Source organism: Boleophthalmus pectinirostris, unplaced genomic scaffold (assembly GCF_026225935.1).
Source record: "Boleophthalmus pectinirostris isolate CB_2022bp ecotype Guang Dong unplaced genomic scaffold, ASM2622593v1 HiC_scaffold_21, whole genome shotgun sequence".
In the NCBI taxonomy this organism is placed as follows: Eukaryota; Metazoa; Chordata; class Actinopteri; order Gobiiformes; family Gobiidae; genus Boleophthalmus; species Boleophthalmus pectinirostris.
The window spans coordinates 4,198,320-4,220,950 of NW_026571175.1; the positions used below are offsets into that span (position 1 = coordinate 4,198,320).

The 22,631-nt window shown below is 40.0% G+C and overlaps 1 protein-coding gene across 1 annotated transcript in view; it reads right to left on the reverse strand.

Annotated features, from left to right (window-relative positions):
* LOC110157791 (ephrin type-A receptor 7-like) overlaps positions 1-22,631 on the reverse strand; it is a 358,749-nt gene that overhangs the window by 70,839 nt on the left and 265,279 nt on the right. The window lies entirely within an intron of this gene.

Consider the following 22,631-nt stretch of genomic DNA (forward strand, 5'->3'; position numbering starts at 1 on the left):
TACATGTACTTGGACCAGAACTACTCCCATCAACAAATCCAGAAGGTTCTGTGCTGTCACATGTTTTAATCTAAATGGTGTCGTAAGTTGAGGTGCTTCTGTGAAACTCTTTTCTACACAGTTTGCAATAAACAACGTCTTTGTCTGTACTTCCATCAGGTCGTTTTTTGAGTAGAAATGTACCGTCCTGCAGACCCAGAGGCTTTGTGCTCTATTGTTGTTGTAGTCACAACTGTGTGTGCCTGTACAATAGTTGTACCACGACATGGTGCACTGACAAACGTCCCGTGTTGTTTGGCAAACTGCGATAAAATGTGTTCATATTTTGAATGCATTAATTTCGTAATTAATAAATTGTGAATAACAGTTTAATGTCCCACCTCTAATATTTATATAAGTGTACACTGTAACTCTACATGTTGGTTGTGTTTATTGCACTGAACAACATGTGTCTTTACTGTGAATGAGCTTGCATCTCCATAAACCTGATTCGTATTTGGAGTAAGGCCGCCTCCTGCTTGTCTCCATGGAAATGTAGTTTCTTACAATCTCCCACAATGTGGCATAAAATGTTTTTATCTGCATGAAGACTGTTCTGGTTTTAACTTTGTATTTCCCTGGAATCCTACAGGTAATGAGACGCCTCAGGAAAGTTACGCACTGTATCTTTAATGTGATATACAGGAAGTTTAGTGAAATTATACAATAAACCAGATTTCTGTTTCTTTGCTCGACATTTAGTGACAAAGACAAAATGTGTGGACCTGATTCACTCTCGGTTTATAGAACCAAGTTCAGCTCTGGTTTAGTATACCCAGTCCAGACCTGGTTTAGAACTGGTCTAACAGTGGTTCAGACTTGGTTCAGTCCTGGTTTAAATCCTATTTTACACCTGGTTTTATAAATCCTAATTTAGTCCTGAACTTTTACTCCTGGTTTAGCCCTGGTTTAGTCCTAGTGTAGTCCTGTTGTAGTCCTGGTTTAGTCCTGATTTAGTCCCAGTTTAGTCCCGGTTTAGTCCTGATTTAGTCCCAGTTTAGTCCCGGTTTAGTCCCGTTAAATCCCAGTTTAGTCCCAGTGTAGTCCCAGTTTAGTCCTGGTTTAGTCCCAGTGTAGTCCCAGTTTAGTCCCAGGTTTAGTTCTGTTGTAATCCTGTTGTAGTCCTGGTTTAGTCCAGGTGTAGTCCTGGTTTAGTCCTGGTGTAGACCTGGTTTAGTCCTGGTTTAGTCCTGGTTTAGTCCTGGTGGTTTAGTCCTGGTTTAGTCCTGGTGTAGACCTGGTTTAGTCCTGGTTTAGTCCTGGTTTAGCCTTGGTTTAGTCCTGGTTTAGTCCTGGTGTAGACCTGGTTTAGTCCTGGTTTAGTCCTGGTTTAGCCTTGGTTTAGTCCTGGTTTAGTCCTGGTGTAGACCTGGTTTAGTCCTGGTTTAGTCCTGGTTTAGTCCTGGTTTAGTCCTGGTTTAGTCCTGGTTTAGTCCTGGTTTACCTCTTGGGGGGAGTTGCGTTTTATCACGTCTCTTGTAATCCGGTTTCTAGACTAAATTAGGAGGCGACCTGTCACTGCTCATCACCTTAACCCAGTGTCCTTAAGCTAGGACACGAGGAGACGAGATGAGAGGAGACGGACCAGCAAGGAACCAAGGAAGGAAGCAAGGAAGCGACAAAGGAAAGGAGACAAGGAGCAGGGAGTTTGACAGAATTGGGATTAGCCAAATGTGAGCGGGTCCTTAGGGAGTTTAACATGAGGGAAACAATAGTAAAGTAGGGTACACGTGCCCTTTAAAACGACAGGACAATAGAGGAAAAGAGAACAAAGACGAGAGCACGGTTACGCTTAAAAGTGCTCCTGTAACGGACAGAACAATGCAGGGTTTAGTCTGGGTAAGCACAAAGCAAGCAAGGAGACAAAATAAGATGGAAAATTTGAGTTGAAGCAAAAAAAAAAAAGAATAAATAAATAAATAAAAAACTCAAAACATTAAAATAACACAAATAAAATTAAAGAAAATAAGCATGATGTGACTTTTCTGGTGGAGTCTTTCTGGGTCTGCTACCTGCTTATCTCCACACTGCAAAAACTGGTGGGTTAAAATTTCAGGGTAACATATTTCAAGAATTCAGCTCAAGAATTTTGACTTGGTTATTTGCCAGAGTTGATATGGTTGAAGTTCCCCTAGTGTTTATTCAACTTCCTTTAGTGAATAAGTTCATTTGGCTCGTCCCACTCACCACTTCAAACTCCCGCGACAGAAGACCAGTTTGAACCAGTTTTATACAGAATTTCATCTTAAATTATCTGAAATAAAGTGTAAAAATAAAACACATCTGTGTGTTGTTTAGTTAAATCAGCATAACCCTACAAAGTGTTATCTGTTTACTCTCAAAACCTTCATATAACTCCTGATTTTGGGGTTAAACAAGAACTTTGGTCCAGTGTTACTTAACATTTCCAAAAATGTTAAATTAACTCTAGAACATATTGAACTCATATAAACTCTGAGCAAATGATAAAATTGATTCTATGAGAATCAATTGTCAGTCTCTGCCTTGGTATCAACTGACACCAGGGCAGAGGTGACACATATCATATTTTTCAGGCTATAAGTCTAACTTTTTTTCATGGTTTGGGTGTTTCCTGTGACTTATACTCCAGTGCCTCTTATATATTAAAATTTTCACACTGAAGCTGTGAGAGGTTCTAGTCTTGTGTGTGAGTATCTGCTGCTCCTGTTCCTCCTGTACCACTGTCACGTCACTCTACTGCACATGTCTCCTGCAGAAAGAGCCTCTGTTCTGTCTGTATCATGTCAGTTGGTTGCATTACTTCTGAGCCACAAAGAACTAACTTATAAAGACACTGAGAAGACTGAACACAAATGCCCAAAAAAGAAAAATCATATTTTGCAGATTACAAGCTGCAAGTCATGAAATCTGCAGCCAAAAATGGTAATCGAGCAGCAGAAAGAAAGTTTGAAGTGAGTGAGAAACTTGTGACACCAGGAGGATGCACCATGAAACTTTCCTGAAGTCACTGGATGGATGGACAAAGCCTGGACTTCAGTGACACTGAAACCATCCTGTCGAGATTCAGAAAGACCCGAATAATTCTAACTGGAACTGATGCTGAGTCTGACGACAGCGACACAGAAGAGGAAGTGGTGCTCTGTTTACCTCCGGAGGTCGTGGAGTTGCTCAGAAGTGACACCGAGGATGAAGAATTGAATGGATTTAGTGATTTGGAGTGAGATGGAGAGTTTGTTAAACTTGTTCTGTTCTGTTGTTTATGTTATAGTTTATCTGAAGAACTGTTCATATGTGACGTTAACAGTCTGTTCTCTGTTCTAGTCTTATTAGTATATCTCGCTTTTGAAGATGAAATGTCGGTTCCTGGTCTCTGATTTTATAAAGTAAATTTCCCCCAAAAGTGCAACTTATATATGTTTTTTTTTTTCCTTCATTATTACATTTTTGTCTAGTGCGACTTATACACCGGAGCAATTTATAGTCTGAAAAATACAGTACTTAAAACATAGTATGTGCACTGGAATTAGAATTGTATCACTACTATTATGGGAAGGTAATAATGTATAGAAAAAATAGGTGGCTTAAACTAGTCAAAAAATAGTTGGTGTGTATGTGTGTATGTGTGTGTGTGTGTGTGTGTGTGTGTTTGCGTCTGAAAAATGATAATTACAAGTTAGGCAGATACGTGTTTAAAGAGAGAAAAGGGTTTAAACTGAGATCGAAATCACCTCTAAATTTGGTAGTTCAAGTCTTCAGCGCAGTTTTTCAATCAGCGGTTGTAACAAGGCGGCGAATCGTGTTATTTATAACTGCTGATTATGGTAATTAGGTAAAGCTGTAGTAATTATGGTTCATTAGAAAGCACTTTACCAGTAAATTGCCAACATTAAGAACTGGTTGTAACCATTTAAACACACGGCACAATGCAAATAGACTGGTGTTTAATATAGAGTGTGGGAATGGTGGTCCTGTGTGTTTATGATGACGTTTTATTGTTAAAGAGGGAGTATTTTTACTTCTATGACGTATTTGGGTATTTATATATTTGTATTTATATTGGGTATTGAGGTATGACGTATATTTACTGCTAACACATCACATATTTTGATCACCGTGTTACATTTTATTGTTTTGAAAATGCTATGTTCACCTACTCTCTTTTCCCTCACTTTGCTATCCAATCTAAGTCACTCCCCCTTCAGAGCGCTGTCACAACACAATCAGTGGTACATCCAGCTAATGAAACTACTGCACATCGCATCAAGTTTGTCAAGTTGTAGTCATGATTTTGGGTCCGGTCAAGTGGTAACAGAGGGAAACGGGCAGATTTTTACATTCAAATGTCTCTTATTCAGAAACTAGAGGGACTATTGAAATAAGTAAAGTATCAGAATGTAGGAAAGAGTTACACTCCAACAGGGTCAAGTTAAACCTGTGATATTCTTTCAAGTTGTTGATAAAAAAATTTAAAAACTCATGTTGGTAACGGAGGGAATGAAATATGCAGCACTTTTTGGGCAATAAATCCAAACAGTGATAACTCTTGGTTCTCACTTCCATATCCTTAACAAACTGGTTTGAATATTTGCTTCATATAGTTTTCTACCATATGGTACAAGATTAGGTTGAAAAACCTCTTACTTTTTGACTCATGAGATTTTTTATTAAGAAAGGTCATGGTAACGGAGGGAAAAGTAACGGAGGGAAAATTGTGCAAACAAGTAGAAGGTGCAGGATTTTACATCATTTGTCAACTTTTTTCTTCCGAATACTTTAATATTACTTCAAAATGAAAGGAAACTATTTCTATAAAATATGTCAGTCCTTCCAAGAAAATTTTAATAATTTTAAATACATTTTTTTTTTTTTTTTTAATCCTGTACCTTCATCAACAGTTCAAAGATGGAATAACACAAGATATGATGAAATACATCCATTTATTTACATGATTTGCAGGTCTTTGAAATTTGGGAAATATTTTTTGTTCCATGTTTCATACATGGTCTGTTTAAAACATATGGAACTTTAGAACCAAAAATGGTACAGAAAAAAGGTCAACAGTTTCATAAACTAGAGTACATATGTATCTGTTCAATACATTTTTATATCAGATGCATTAACTTGAATTTCTGGCCTTGCTGTTTACTTCTGCTTGACCTTTTGCATTTTTATGGAGAATTGTCAGGGTGACTTAGGTTGATGGACCTTTGGACAGAATTGTACAGTTAAATAAAACTGAAAAGTTCTTGTAGAGGTGCAAATGCAAGGAACATGATCCAACAAAGGTTTTTTGCTTTTGTTAGTAGTAGTAGTTTTATATTTGGTCATTTGGCAGCGCTACAAAACAAAACAAAACATAGACTATAAACCCATGCATCTTGACCAAAAGGGTTTAGGCTGAAGTACTCAAAAGTACTTCTAATGCCGATTCCTATTAAACAATGACAGAATTCCAAGAAGGAAAAGCATTGGATGTATTGACTCATTATGTCTGGCTAATTAAATTTATGACTGATTTGAATATGTTGTGCCTGCTACGAGCTCAGCGGGTACACGCGTCAGCCTGTAACAGACAGATAGCTGCTCCAAAAACTGCTCTAGGCAATTCATTTTGTTGTTGTGAATGTGGTGAGTTACAGGTTCTATGTTACGCACATTTTACTCTTGTGAGTTTTAAGTCATGTTACAATGTTCTTCCCTCATCAAAAACAGACCTGGAGTTGTGTTTTGTGTGTCTAGTGTATGAACAGCAAGTTTGCATTTACAGTTTAACTTACCACTTACTGTATATATAAAAGACAAAATATAAATTAAAAGAAACTAAATTTAATGCATAATTCATTCATTCCAGAGCTCCATATCTTTCAAAACATAACGCTTTATACTGTTTTTAAAGGCTTATACAATGTATACAATGATGTGTGTGGTCTGCGTCCACACACGTCCTTTCTGTGTCCACAAGCCTTCCCTCTCCACACAGCTTTGAGCATATTTGTTTATGTTTTACAGAAACTAAACTTAAAACCACATGGCTCATTTGCATAAACTAAGCGCTCAAAAAAACAGCTCACTATTGGGCGCTGATGCGGTTCAGGTTCTGTCGGACTAAAGGACATGACTCAGTGGAATATGAGTGTTCTTTCTGTGACAGAGGGTGTTCTGCTGATGGTGAGTCTGTTCTGTGTTTCTGTCATGTTGGAAATGGTTCATGTTAAACTTTTCAGAGATTATACGTCTGCAGGTCATACGTACAGACTGTATACTGTATATGAATGGACATATATTCTAGCCTCTTAGTGTTTTGGAGGTGAATTACTTCACGGTGCATAGACCTACATCAGAGTATCAGAGTTTCATGCATCCACACAGTGCTGGATCAGATTTGTACTCAGATGAATTCGTGGGAGCTGGAGGCATCAGATCGTTCCGTCTCTGGAGACGTTTTCAGTCGGATTAGTGTGAACGAACATTGTATCCACAATGAAAATGACTCAAATATGAACTAGTGTGGACGGGGCCTAATAGAAATACAGTCACTTTTTCTTTTACTTTTGTTAAATGCTCTTTAATAATAAAAAAAAAAAAGAAAGAAAGAAAGAAAAAGCTTTTGAATATCGCCCATCTGAGTGTGCTATGCGTTTATTTTGTTTTTGTTTTGTTTTGTTTTTTTCACTTTTATAGAATTGTACAGCTAACCATAAGGAGGGTTTGAATAGAGTCAGGAAGGATAGATCACTAGATTACTCAAACATGCATGGATGGCATCTAAAACCTCTTCAGGCATGTTTTTGATGAGGAACATTTTCCAAACCAACAAATTCTGAGTAGGGCTGAGTATCATTAAGAAGTTGCCTTACAATACATATCTTGATACATAGGCCACAATACAATACATATTTCGATACAGTGAGGTTTCGATTCGATACGATATATTTAAAATCAATTCAATATAGTTCAAAAATTAAGTCTAAATAGTGGCTGTGATACTAAAAGTCTTTGTGAAACCACTTCTTGTGCAAAGTTCATATGAAACACAAACATTTTAATCATCAAAACAGTGAAAATGTCAAATGTGTCGCATAAATGAGTTTCCTTCCTCTGAGCAAACAACAAAATGGTGGCTGTAACAAAATAATTTCATAAAACATACAAAAAATACTTTTGGTGATATAACGATACGGCAGCCCATGATATTGATACATTATCATCACATTAAACGATACGATATATCAATATTTCAATATTTTTGCACACCCATAATTCTAAGACAGGTCCAACAAATGCTTTTCTCTATGGAGATGCTATTCCTTTGTCTGGAATGTTTCACAGTATGGCATTAAACCTTTCTATCTTCATGGAGACCAAACCAAACCCCTTTACAGGTCAGATCTGTGGAGAGGGAACAGCGCTCACAGTCAGAATGTCTGTTTTTTAATTATTTTTCAGCTATAAAACCAATTAACGTCATACTGTGGAACATTCCAGGCAGAGCAATGACAAGCAGGTGACGGACCCCAATCGGAAAGTTACATAGTGTGCCTTTAAAGCTCATGAGTCATTTTTTTGGTCTAATCTAGGACCTTTAACACTCATATAATTCATAACGCATGGTACAAACCTATTTCCATTAAAACTTCCTGAATTCCATTTAAGTCCACCTCGAATACATCAGGTCTAATATCTGCACTGACATTTGATCACCATATATTCTCATGATGGATGGCCTCATACTATGGGTTAAATGTGTGTACTTCTAAGGGGTGAGGTGCGAGTACGAATCCTGAATCAAATCAAAGTGTCTTAAAGTGACAGAAATGAAATGCCATATGCAAAGTCGCCCTTTCTGAACCAAGAACATTTCAATATCCAACTGGAGCCTTCAGTGTTCGAGCCTCATCTGACCCACACTCACGATTAAAAGAATCTGACACGAAGAACCACGTGAAAGTAATCGAATAAAAGTAAGAGTAATTAAAGGTGTAACTTTTTGGTTGGGAGTTTTTGGTTCGATTTGTTTTTGCTCTGCCTGGAATGTTCCACAGTGTCCACATTTACATGATGTTTTTTAATTCTGAATTAATTGGTCTGAATTAAATAATTTGGAATTAAAATCTTCTCCTTCGAGTTTACATGGAAATAATAATTCCACATTGATTTTTACATGGAAAAGTAAGAGTACTGTTACACTGTACTATATAATACTCAAGTAAGAGTACTGTTACACTGTACTATATAATACTCAAGTAAGAGTACTGTTACACTGTACTATATATAATACTCAAGTAAGAGTACTGTTACACTGTACTATATAATACTCAAGTAAGAGTACTGTTACACTGTACTATATAATACTCAAGTAAGAGTACTGTTACACTGTACTATATATTACTCAAGTAAGAGTACTGTTACACTGTACTATATAATACTCAAGTAAGAGTACTGTTACACTGTACTATATATAATACTCAAGTAAGAGTACTGTTACACTGTACTATATATAATACTCAAGTAAGAGTACTGTTACACTGTACTATATAATACTCAAGTAAGAGTACTGTTACACTGTACTATATATAATACTCAAGTAAGAGTACTGTTACACTGTACTATATAATACTCAAGTAAGAGTACTGTTACACTGTACTATATAATACTCAAGTAAGAGTACTGTTACACTGTACTATATAATACTCAAGTAAGAGTACTGTTACACTCTACTATATTACTCAAGTAAGAGTAAAAGTATGCTGCTAGACTAAAGTACTCCTAAAAGTACAATTTCTTTAACACGTTACTCACTTCAGCCAAGTCTGGACTCAACATTTTTTGGCAAGATAATAAAATTGGCAAAAGTTTTTTATTATTTTCATGGAAATTCTAATAAAATCAGAGAATTCAGCGGTGATTTGAGAGTCAACATTCTTGATATTTGGATGATTTTGGCTGTGTTTGCTCAGCTGAATCTGCACCGCCGCAGCTCTTTGGCAAGGCGCTCGGAGCATGTTTGTGAAGGTTTTCCAACTGATTAAGAGTCAAATTTTAGGTTTGAAAATATCGCTCTGTGTGGAAAGAAAATACTCAGAGCTTTTTTGGTCTTATTTATACTGGTGCCAAATCATCCCTTTAAGTTTAACAACGTGGAAAACACTCAGCTGCAATCGACACTAAAAGATATGGATGAAAAATGTGTGGAAGTCATTTAGATTTAAAGGGCCTATTAGAAACAGTTTTTAAAATCTATGTTATAATTTTATTTCTTCATCACAAACAGACCTGGAGTTGTGTTTTGTTTCATTCACACATGTTCAACACACAAACCCTGTATATTTAGGCTGAGTTCTTCTCTCAAACTGAAAACATTCAAACTGAAAAGAAGTGCTCTACTGTGTTTTTAAACTCCACACACCTTCACTAGAATCATTTGGATAATTTCAGATCTAGAATTGACAATTTCTACTGAACTAATGGTAAAAATAGTTGTTAACTTGAATAGTACATTTTGAGCTTTGAAGACTTAGACCGACTAATAATGCAACGTGCGTAAATGAAACAAAGCACAACTCCAGGTCTGTTTTAATGAGTAACAACACGATAACATGCATTCAAGCTCAGGAGAGTCCATTTTGTGTAATATAAGACTTTTAAGGCAAAGAAATTACAACATAAATGAGCCTTACCATTGCGGCTCATTAGAAGCCAATCTTCTAAAACAATCACTTTCACTTTATCAGTCTAAAATCAATCTCATATAGTCCATCGACTGTTTATATAAATGGACATAGTTAACTGAGTTTCAATCAGGAAGTGAGCGTGGCTGTGCTTCTGGGTCCACTGACTCTGGCTCCATTTAGGGGAACACAACACAATCAGCGTGTGTCCCGCTAATAAAACTACTGCACACCGCGTCAGGTTTCTTAAGTTGTAGCCATGCATTTGTATATTTATGGAGAATTGTCAGGGTGACTTAAGCTTGTGAGCAGAGCATTGGACAGAAGTGTACCTCCAAATAAAACAGAAAACACACACCAAAGTTCTTGTAGAGGTGCAAATGCAAGGAACATGATCCAACGAAGACTTTTTGCCAAAACATTATTTAACAATAAAAAAAGCTTTTGGACATCGCCCATCTTTTTTCCACTTTTATAGAATTGTAGAGCTAACCATAAAGAAAGTTTGGAATAAGGCCCAGGATGGATCACTAAATTACTCAAACATGCATGGATGACATCTAAAACCTTTACGGGCATGTTTTTGATGAGGGAACAATGTTATAACATAGACATTTTGCATAATACTTCATCTTGTGATGTCATGTGGTAATCCAGGTACTGCACTGTGTTTTTAAACTTCATCATCTTCACTAGAATCATTTGGATCATTTCATACCTAGAAAAAAAATGCTTCCTCTCTCTGCAACTGTTGCTGAGAGTTTTGTCAGTTTGATCTTAAAATATTCACATTAACCCACTTTGCACGATCCTGGTGTTTTTATTTTGTAATTTTGTTCAAGAATCACACTGCAAATTTCTCTGATCTGACAAAGATTTTAAAACTTCTACTTACTAGTTGTTCTGAATTGGTTGTGTAATTTTAAAAATTTGTAGCAGTTATTTCTTCCATGACTCAACTAGTCAGAAAATCGTAAATTTATCGCAATGAATGTTTAAAAGAAGAAGCTACAATACATTTATCATAGTTTTCCCTCTGTAACACGTCACTTGTTTTTAGATCCAATGATACAGATTTGCTTGATCCTCATGTATATTTATCTAAAACTTAGCATCTATAAACTTATTTCCAGCCCATGAACACTCACCACAAACTGCTTCATTTTAGTCTAGAGGTCGTTTATTTTAAGAGAACTTGTCAAGTAAAATTATCTTGCTGCATGGACAGATCATTTCACTATTTTTAAGTCATTTTCTGATAGATTTTCTGTTTGTTTTAATTAATAATTTTGGCCATGCTTTTTTTTGCAGTGCAATATATGAACACTAACAACAGACAAACCAAGACAAACCTTCTTTTGCTAAGTGCCAGCTCCCTGAAAAACCAGCGTCGCGAGTGGGAAGCGGTGTTACCTTTAACACCCTCGCTCTGGCTCTTTGATTACTATGACAAATATGGAACTCATCTCCAAATTCGCGCCTATAACTGCCATCCTCGGTGAGCTTCATTTGACTGGAGCCGAACGCTATGGGTGAATTTGCACTCACTAAGGCTACGTTCAGACTGTATCCTGAAGTGACCCAAATCCAAATTTTTTGCGCCTATGCTCCTGTATCTGATCTTTTAATGACAGTCTGAACGACACAGATCAGATTTTTGTCAAATGTGACCCAGGACACTTGGATATGTGCTCCTGAAACCGATACATATCCGATCTTTTGACATGTGACTTCAGTCTGAACAGCCAGGTCACATTCATCCCACCTACACGTCAGGCTCGGAGTCTCGTGAATGGAGGGAAAGCAAGGTTAGCAAGTTATTAATATTTGTGGGGATCGCTGTATTCAGACCAAAGTGGAGGGATCTTATCAGAATTGGGCGGTTTTTGAAATGATTGCCAATGAAGAGGTAGCCTGATTCATCAGTCGGTTTCACTTTGTAGAAACTGTCTGACTTCGCAGCATTAGGATTCGTTCGCTCGATGATAGGCAGGTACTTTTTTATTTAACCAATCGCTGTTATTTGGTCGTGATATATATGTCACGCTGCTAACAGGGCTAACTGGCATATTAAGCTTTTCCCAAATCCCGTAAGACCTCCTTGATAAAATTCACCAAACATTCTTTTTGTTCTGGCTTTAAATCCTCGATCTCTGGAATCGTTGCCAACACTGAATATATGACTCTTCACTGATTGGCTGGTGCCCAAACTCACACTTCCGGGGTTTTTGCGAACCATCTAGTGTATTCTGATTCCTGAGATAGTCGCTGGAGAGAAATGAAATTGAGCGGAGGCACTAGGCGACACCAGCCTGGCTAAAGAAAAGGCGGTCCTGGCTCAAAATAAAGAGCCTCCGAACCAAATACAAGGAGGCTAAAGACTCAAACAAACGAAGCAGCCGTGGACGTGTAACCTGTCCGTTTTACGAAGAACTGGACAGTATTTTGGGAGACAAGCCCAGTGTTTAGGCCAAGCATGTCCAAACTATGGCCCGTAGACCAAATGTGGCCCTCAGACTATTTTTCTTGTCCCTAAGGCTTCCAAGTGAATTGGCCCAAATTACCTGACATCAATTAAAAATTAACTTTTTACTGCAAGTTTTTTTTGAAAATCTACATTGATAAAGCTAATATTTAATTTTTAGTGTGTAGTTTTAAGGATCTGAGCATGAATAAAGACTGATGGCTCATTCTCATGTGTTAAACATGCACATATTTCAATTATTCACTGTTTTGAGCATCAGTCTATGGCCCTCGATCAGCCCTCTGCTTCATCTGTGTTTAGAAATGTGGCCCTTGAAAAAAGTTTGGACACCCCTGGTTTAGGCGACTTCCGTAAACACTGAGCACACTCGCTGCGTTTGACTTTGTCACGTCTCCAATGCACATGCGGGACACTTTTGGGGCGTTTAATGTTCACACTGGAGATCACAAACAAATCCCATTTAACTGGGAATGTGAACGACCTCGCAAAAAAATCTGATTTCACAAAAAAAATCTGAATTGAGCATTAAGCCCTGCAGTCTGAACACAGCCTTAGTCCACTTCTTTCTACAATCTATACCGCTCTTCCTGAGGTATAGAATCAAACTGCAGCTGCATTGTGGACATCTTCATCATTTCTATCTCACACCCCCTCGCTGTCTCCTCATCGCTCCTCTATCGACGGCTGAGCCAGGTTGAGCGCAGATAATATCACGTTTAATATCACATTTCTCCAGAGCACCGGGGATCGGGGGCAGCGGAGGGTGAAGCGGCCCCAGAACGGAGCGCTCTGATCGGACACTTCCCTCACACTGTCTGGGCAATGTCCTGGAAACTCCGCTCTATCCTGCGCTGTCAGGGATCAGTGGACACAAATAGACTCCAATGCCAAAGTGTGTGCGTGTGTGTGTGTGTTCAAATGAATGGGAGCTATGAGAAAGACGGCCCATAAAAAATACTACACAAAATCTATAGAGCACTTCATTTCAGAGTTGCCAGTCGCCAGAAAATTTGTGAACTAGTGATGGACTGATACAAAAAAAACTTAAAAGACTCATATTACACTATTTTTTGATCTATGTTTCCTCATTGCAAATGTACATGGAGTTGGAGGTTACAAAAAGGATACAGGAAGTGCTTCACTGTGTTTTTAAACTCCACACACCTTCACTAGAATCATTCGGATAATTTCAGCTCTGGAATTGCCGATCTCTACCCAGAGGTGGAGACTTGTAAGACGTGACTTGGACTCGAGTCAAACTTGAGTCACTATTTTTAGGACTTGAGACTTGACTTGACAAAATAGACAAAGACTTGGGACTCGACTTGGACTTGAAGCTCAGTGACTTGGACTTGAGGACTATGACTTGAGAAGACTTGATATTTTTAGAAAATACTTTTCTCTTTACAGTTGATAAATTCTAAAACTGGAACATGTCCCTCCCAGTTATTTGTTTGTTACTTTGGATTAGGGATGGGCATTCGATGAAATTTTCTTAATCGATTGTCAGAAGAATTAACGATCGATTATCGATTAATCATTAATGTTTTTATATTAAAATTATCATCATTATTATTACTATCTGCACTACTAATCTGTATAAATAAATTCAACCTTACGACATATAAACCGTAACCACTCTAGAGCCACATCAATCCATTTGACATTATAATGTGTTTAATTCTGTTTTGCGCAAATCTCACAGAAACGAAACTTAAAACTGCATCGTTAATTTGCATAAACTAAGCGAAGATAAAACTACAGCTCTTGTGTCGCTGATACGGTTAAATTTCTGTCAGATTAAAAGACATGACTCAGTGGAATACAGGTTCGTGTGACCAGATTTGCGTTTGTCAAAACCAGGACACCGTACGGGGGGAGGGAGGTGGGGCCTCGTCATCGACATTGCACGACTCTCACCTGGCAGAACTTTTTCTCACTGGACACAGAAACATATGTGCTGCTTTATACACTGTGCACATGGACTCACACTTGTCCCGAACGCAACGGAAAGTGTGGAATTTCTTGTACAAGTCATCGTTAAATCCACATTTGTGCTTCGGTACGTTGCAGACTGACCCACTGTTTGTGTCTCGCTCCTTCTGATGCAGAGACACATGTACACACCTGTTTGGTCACACTACACACAGCAACCTACATTCTGTTTGTCGATTAAAATTAATGTAATTGATGAAATTCTTAATGATCAATTATCGATTAATCATGCCCATCCCTACTTTGGATGTCACTGAAGTACTGTGATGTGCTATCCTCAAATGTACTACAGTAATATACAGTACAATACAGTAAAACAGAGGGAACTACATACAGTAGAACATGAGCCTTCCATTTCAGACACATGACAAAATAACTCTTATTTAGCACTAAAAATCTGACCATAGTGATTCACACTCTTGACATTTAAAAAGGAAAAATTAACATTTCTACAACTCTTATATAAATACCATGAATATACCATGACTTTTTAAGTACAATTTAGTTTAAAATTCATATAAATTGCAAAAATCTAAGATGTATTTGGTACTAGTAATAGACAGTACAATACAGTAAAACAATGAACTACAGAGAACATGATCCTTCCATTTCAGTGCAGACACATGACAAATAACTGATATTAAGCACTTTTAAATCTGACCGTAATTATTCACACTCAGATCTTGACAAGACATTTTAAAAGGAAAAAATCTGCTATATAAATACTCATATATAAATATACCATGACTTTTTTAGTACAATTTAGTTTAAAATCATATAAATTTGGTTTAAAAACTTGAAATGACTTGAAGCTCAAAGCAGACGACTTGGACTTGACTTGGATTTATGGGTCGGTTACTTGAGACTCCACTTGGACTTGCCTGTATTTGATTTGGGACTTGACTCAGACTTGAGGTCAAGACTTGAGACTTGCAAAACAATGACTTGGTTCCACCTCTGACTCTACTGAACTAAAGGTAAAAGGAGCTGTTCACTTGATCTCAAAGTGGAACAGAGCATTTTGAGATTTGGAGATATAGACAAACTAATAAAAAAGAGTTACTCAAACATGTGTGAATGAAACAAAACACAACTCCAGGCCTGTTTTTGATGAGGCTACAACATCATAACGTGGCTAAAAGCTCACAAGAGTCAGTTCTGTGTAATATAGGAGCTTTAATAACAAGGTGTAGGTGCAGCTCAGGGAGGGAAGTGTGGAGGTTCTGAGCTTCCACATGAGACCTGGTCTGTCCATAAACTGAGACTGAGACAAACTCAGATGTGTGCTCTGTCTGCACGTTTATTCACTGTCGTCACATTGGTTCAGTTGTGATTGTAAAGCCATTTTAAAACAGTAAAGCACAGGCTCACAGAAGTGGAAGAAGTACTCAATGTTATTACTTAAGAAAAGGTAAAGATGCTGTAACAAAAACAGTAAAAGTAAAAGTATCACATGAAAAAATGTCAGGTAAAAGTATTAAAGTACCTGTTCTGTTCTTAAGAAGTAAAAAGTAAAAGTTCTTTGTGCAGATTTTGAGATCTAATAAAGCTTCAAATGTGGTGATTTTGAAATTAGTTCAACAGAAACAACTGAAGTGGTATTTTTTTGTTTTTATTTGATTAATTTTGTTTGCTCAAACTACAAATAAAGCCTTAACCTTTTCAGCAGGTCTCAAACTATAATAATAATAATAATAATAATAATAATAATTTATAATTTTTTATTTATTTTTTACTTTTCAGTCTTGTTAAAAGTGTAATGAAGTAGAAAGTGCAGGTGTTCTCAAATGTAGTGAAGTAAAAGTAAAATGTATCCACTTTAAATACAAGTACATATACCTAAAATATATACTTGAGCACTATGTAACTTTTTGGTAGGGCATCCGTTATCTGCTTGTTTCTATGGAGATGTCATTGCTCTGCCTGTAATGTTCCACAGTGTGACATTACAACATCTCTACTTTACATTTATTCATTTACAGGTGGTTTTATGCATAAAAAATACCTAGAAAAACAAGCGTTCTGACTGTGAGCGGGGTCGCCTCTCCACAGATCTGACCTGTAACTTGCTCTGGTTTGATCTCCATGAAGATAGAAAGGTTTAATGCCACACTGTGAAACATTACAGACAAAGCAATAACATCTCCAGAAAGGAAAACATTTGACGGACGCTCCACTTGAAAAGTTACACACTGCACCTTTAAGTACGGTCCTTAACTACGATGGTACTTCTATGTAGGTTAACAATAGGCGAGTTTCAGCTGACGTCATTGTTATTAAAAGCCCGCGTTGCATGCTGGGAAATATTTTGAGAAGAACAAGAAACACGGTAGCGTCAAACACAGTGCGTAACCTCGCGTATTTATCCCCGATAATGGTCAATTCCTGCTGCATTATCGGATGCACAAATAGAAGCACGGAAGAAGGAAAATGTCTTTTATTTATTCTGATTGAAAAGAACCGCTAACGGTGAATTAAACGGCTTTCAAACATCCGCAGATCAAATGTAGAAGATCCTAGCAAACCGTGGACTCCAACAAGTTCAACAACACATCGAGACGCAATTAATCGATAATTGATCATTAAGAATTTCATCAATTACGTTCATTTTAATCGACAAACCGAATGCAGGTTGCTGTGCGTAGCGTGACCAAACAGGTGTGTACATGTGTCTCTGCACTCAGAAGGAGCGAGCAGACAGAAACAGTCTGCAACGTACCGAAGCACAAATGTGTATTTAACGATGACTTGTACAAGAAATTCCACACTTTCCGTTGCGTTCGGGACAAGTGTGAGTCCATGTGCACAGTGTATAAAGCAGCACATATGTTTCTGTGTCCAGTGGGAAAAAGCTTTTCCAGGTGAGAGTCGCTCAATGTCGATGATGAGTCCCCACCTCCCTCCCCCCGTACGGTGTCCTGGTTTGGACAAACGCAAATCTGGTCACACTAACCTGTATTCACCTGAGTCATGTCTTTTAATCCGACAGACGTTGAACCGCATCAGCGACACAAGAGCTGTAGTTTTATCTTCGCTTAGTTTATGCAAATTAGCGATGTGGTTTTAAGTTTTGTTTCTGTGAGAGTTGCGCAAAACTGAATTAAACACATTATAATGTCAAACGGGCTGATGTGGCTCTAGAGTCGTTACGGTTTATATGTCGTAAAGTTGAATTTATTTATGCAGATTAGGAGTGCAGATAGTAATAATAATGATGATCATTTTAATATAAAAACGTTAAAGGTTGTATGGAGGATTTTTTTTGTTTCAAATTGTCAATGATAGCATTATAGAGATGCAGTAGCCTTGTAATTATGATGACCAAAAAAAAAGAGAATAAAAATTCATCAACTCTGGACGTGGTGGGGCAATAAACATTTGCCAATAGATAACGACACTGCCTCGTTATCTGTGAGCTGACAGGCTGTCAATCAATCTCCCTACGTTTCTAGCGTAACTGACTTGCCTGCGCGCCGCCGGTACGTGGTTTACGTACGACTGTCACGCAGTCCACAGACGCAAGACGCACAGACGCTGTTTACTCCACCAACACAACGGTTCTTAGCGGCTTTTTTTTGACTTATATCTTCCTCGCAGTTCGCACAAAGTTTGTTGCAATGGCGACAAGAATCCAGGAGCAGTTAGCCGCAAAAGAAAGTCCGTTTTTGAGGTCGCTGAAAGAAGAAGACAAGGGGAAAAGCAGCGAAGCCAAACTAAGGTGATTCTTGAAGATTCATTCCAGCGATGGCGCGACTGAAGCAGACGCAGGGTCTAAAGACTGACGCACTGGTCCACAAATTACTCCTGGACAGGAAACTTCTGCTTATTATGAAAACGTACTTTATTTCCAAGAGCTAGACAAACATTTTTCAGGACACGAAAGCGATATCCTATGTCTGAAAACGTAATTTTCAAGGCAAAGAAAGAGTCCGCTTGCTGCTGCGTGTTGTAGCTAGTTCATTCGCACTGAATCTCCGCGCACTTCTCTCTGCACCCCTTTCCTGCTCCTCTCCCCTGCCCGATCCCGCTCTTCCCCCTGCTCCTCACTTCTCCGGGCACGGAATCTCCGCGCACCCGCTCCTCTCCTCTCTCCTCTCTCCTCTCTCCTGCTCCCTGCTCTGCTCTTCTCCCTGCTCCTCACTTCTCGTCCGCGCACGAAATGTCCGCGCACCGCTCCCCCCGCTCCTCACTTCTCCGTCTTGCCTAACCAACACTGTAGTTAGTTGTTTACAAGTCATGTGCAGCGCACCGGCTGTAAACAAACCTGTTTCTGGCGTAAGGAGGAGGAGGGAGGAGGCGTTTCTACGTAGGAGCTGTAGGGGAGGGGGGGTGGTTTCACGCATGCGCAACATTTGAAAAAGGACAAACAGTCGCTGGATTTCTCGTTCCTTGGAAAATCCTCTATACAACCTTTAATGATTAATCGATAATAGATCATTAATTCTCTCGACGATCGTTTAAGAAAATTTCATCGAATGCCCATCCCTAATCGAGACTCTTGGAGATTTTCATCTTTTCTGCTGTGAATGGCCCAGGAGTTTCCACCAAGTCATTGTGGATATCGCCAAAGTGAATATTTGTCCAGGTAGTTGGTGATTCCGACCAGAAATTTGGTTTGGTCCAGGTTTTGTCGGGGTTGAAAAGGGTGATTTGGCGTCCGTCGATATTTATGACCAATGTCTGGTCAAATGGTCTTGGGTCCTCTGCCATTAGAGTGGATCAATACCCTTTACGTGCTTTCTCTCTCCGTCCGTCATGTTGAATTAATGTTTCTTGCCGCCGACCAAAATAATTCCCAGCATGCAACGCGCGCTTCTGTCAACAATGAAACTATACTATAGTGCTTTATAGTCTTCAGTGTATTGTGAACGTATGTGAGCGTACGTGAAGGACAGAGTGTGAGAGTAAGAACGAGAGATTTGACACGGTGACAAATGTGAACGTGGAAATGTTCCTGTGTTACAGATATGACTGTTCATGCACCTGGACAAGACTCATTTACATCTGAATACTACTACTACTACTACTACTACTACTACTACACACAATATACATGAAGAGAAAGAGAGAAGGAGAGAAGAAGAGAGAGAGAAAAGAGACAGAGAGAGAGAGGGGAAGGCAAAAGGGAAAGGAGAAGGTGAGAGAGAGACAGATAGAGAGTAACAGAGGAGGGAAAAAAGGGAAAAGGGGAAGGCGAGAGACTCAGAGAGAGAAAGAGAGAAGGGAATAAGGGAAAGGAAGGAGAGAGAGAGATACAGAGAGAGAAAGAAAGAAAGAGAGAGAGTGGTGAGTATAAGTGCAGGAGCTGTTTTAGTCTGTACAAACAGGAGAAGAAGGTAATTTAGACATCAACCGTCAAACTGTGTCTTTATGCAAAACACGACACTAATGAAGCACACACACGAGACGAGAGAGGGATGAGAGAGAGAGGGATGAGAAGGGTGTTAGGAGAGAGAGGGGGAGGGAGGGAGACAAAAGGAGGAAGAGAGAGGAGGGTGTAAATGACAGAGACAGGTGAGAGAGAGAGAGCTGAGAAAAAGAGGATAAATGAGAGAGAGGGTGAGAATGAGAGAGAGAGAAAAGGAAGGGCGAAAGATAGAGAAGGTGAGAGAGGGAAGACGGCAGAGAGAGGGTGACAGAGAGAGATAAGAGAGGGGAAGAAAGACAAAGAGCATAAGAGAGAAAGAAGAGAGAAAAGAGAGGAAGAAAGACAGAGAGAGGATGAGCTGGAGGGTGAGAGCAACACGGAGACTGGGAGAGAGAAAGAAGAAAGGGGAAGAAAAACAGAGAGAGAGAGAGAAGAGAGGCGAAGAAAGGCAGAGAGAGGGTGAAAGAGAGAGAGAGAGAAGAGAGAAGGGAAGAAAGACAGAGAGAGGGTAAGAGAGAGGGGGGGGAGGCAGAGAGAGGATGAGAGAAGAGAGAGAGAGAGAAGAGAAAAGAGATGGGAAGAAAGGGAGATAGCGAGAGGATGAGAGGGAAGAGAGGGGAAGAAAGAGAGATAGGATGAGAGAAAGAGAAGAAAAATGGCAAGAAAGAGAGAGAATGAGAGAGAGAGAAGAGATGAGAAGGAGAGATGAGAGGAAGGGGGAGGTGTGTAGATTTACATATGTGTGTTTAAGACGTCAACTCAACCTTTACATGACCTTGGAACATCCTCCCCCTCTCCTCTCTACATCTCTTCCTCCTCTCCTCTCCTCACATCTCTCCTCCCTCATCCTCCCCCTCTCCTCTCTTTTGTTCTTGAGTGTTAAAAGTGTGTCCTTCTTCATTGTTGTGCAGAATCAGACTGTGATGATGATCTTGGGCGTCTCTCACTCGTTCTTGGGTGTTTCTCACTCGTTCTCGGGTGTTTTCTCACTCTCGTTCTTGGGCGTCTCTCACTCTTCTCGGTGTTTCTTCGTTCTCTCGTTCTTGGGTGTTTCTCACTCGTTCTCGTTCTCACTCTTCTCGGGGTTTCTCACACTCGTTCTTGGGCGTCTCTCACTCGTTCTCGGGTGTTTCTCACTCGTTCTTGGGTGTTTCTCACTCGTTCTTGGGTGTTTCTCACTCGTTCTTGGGTGTTTCTCACTCGTTTCGTTCTTGGGTGTCTTCTCACTCGTGTTCTCACTCGTTTTCGTTTCTCACTCGTTCTCGGGTGTTTCTCACTCATTCTGGGTGTTCTCTCACTCGTTCTTGGGTGTTTCTCACTCGTTCTCGGGTGTTCTCACTCATTCTTGGGTGTTTCTCACTCGTTCTTGGGCGTTCTTGTTCTTGGGTGTTTCTCACACTCGTTTTCTTGGGGCGTCTCTCACTCATTGGGTGTTCTCACTCGTTCTTGGGTGTCTCTCACTCGTTCTTGGGCGTTTCTCACTCGTTCTCGGGGTGTTTCTCACTCGTTCTTGGAGGTTTCTCACTCGTTCTTGGGTGTCTCTCACTCGTTCTTGGGCGTTTCTCACTCGTTCTTGGGTGTTTCTCACTCGTTCTTGGGTGTTTCTCACTCGTTCTTGGGTGTTTCTCACTTGTTCTTGGGCGTTCTCACTTTTCTTGGGCGTTTCTCACTCGTTCTTGGGTTCTCACTCGTTCTTGGGCGTCTCTCACTCGTTCTTGGAGGTTTCTCACTCGTTCTTGGGTGTCTCTCACTCGTTCTTGGAGGTTTCTCACTCCTTCTCGGGTGTTTCTCACTCGTTCTTGGGTGTTTCTCACTCTTTCTTGGAGGTTTCTCACTTGTTCTTGGAGGTTTCTCACTCGTTCTTGGAGGTTTCTCACTCTTTCTTGGAGGTTTCTCACTCGTTCTTGGAGGTTTCTCACTCGTTCTTGGGTGTCTCTCACTCATTCTTGGGTGTCTCTCACTTGTTCTTGGGTGTTTCTCACTCTTTCTTGGAGGTTTCTCACTCGTTCTTGGGGTGTCTTCTCACTCGTTCTTGGGTGTTTCTCACTCTTTCTTGGAGGTTTCTCACTCGTTCTCGGGTGTTTCTCACTCGTTCTTGGAGGTTTCTCACTCGTTCTTGGAGGTTTCTCACTCGTTCTTGGGTGTTTCTCACTCGTTCTTGGGTGTTTCTCACTCTTTCTTGGAGGTTTCTCACTCGTTCTTGGAGGTTTCTCACTCGTTCTTGGGTGTCTCTCACTCGTTCCAGCTCTGTGCAGTTTTTCTGCCAACTCACATTTACATCAAGTCTCCAGCAGACACAGTCAAAGCTCCGGCTCATACGACTACAGACTGAACCCCGACCAAACACAGAAGACACGGACAGAAAGCGACAGAAGACACAGAGGAGAGGAGAGAGGGTGGAGAAGACAGGGAGGGAAGGAGGAGAAGAGGGACAGGGAGAGTGAGACAGATGGTGCTTGAGAAGCAGAGGGAGAGAGAAAGAGACAGAGGGACAGAGGATGGGATGGAGAGAGGAAGAGGAAGAGAGACAGAGGAGAGAGAGAGATGGAGCGTGAGAAGCAGAGGAGAAAGAGAGAGTAGGAGGAGGAGGAGAGGAGGGACAGTGAGAGAGGGAGAGAGAGAGATGTGGAGCATGAGAAGCAGAGGGGGAAAGAGAGTGACAGGCAGAGGGAGACAAAAAAGAGGGAGGGAGACAGAGAGAGAAAGTTGGAACGTGAGAAGCAGACGGGGAGAGAGGAGGCAGAGGAGGCATGGATAGAGAGAGAAAGGGACGGAAAAAGGGCTGGAGGGTGGGACAGGGAGAGGGGGAGGAGAGAGTGTGATGGAGAATGAAAAGCAGAGGAGGAGGCAGAGGGAGAGAGAGGGAAGGAGAAAGAAAGAGCGAGGTGGAGAGAGCGGCAGTAAATGATGGAAAGAGAGGAAGACAGAGAGAGGGAAAGAGATGGAGCATTAGAAACAGTGGGGGGGGAGTGTGAGAGACAGAGGGAGGGAGAAGGAGAGAGAGGGAGAGAGTGATGGAGTGTGAGAAGCAGGGGGAGAGAGAATGAGAGTGAGATCGAGAGAGAGGGGGAAAGAGAGAGAGACAGATAGAAAG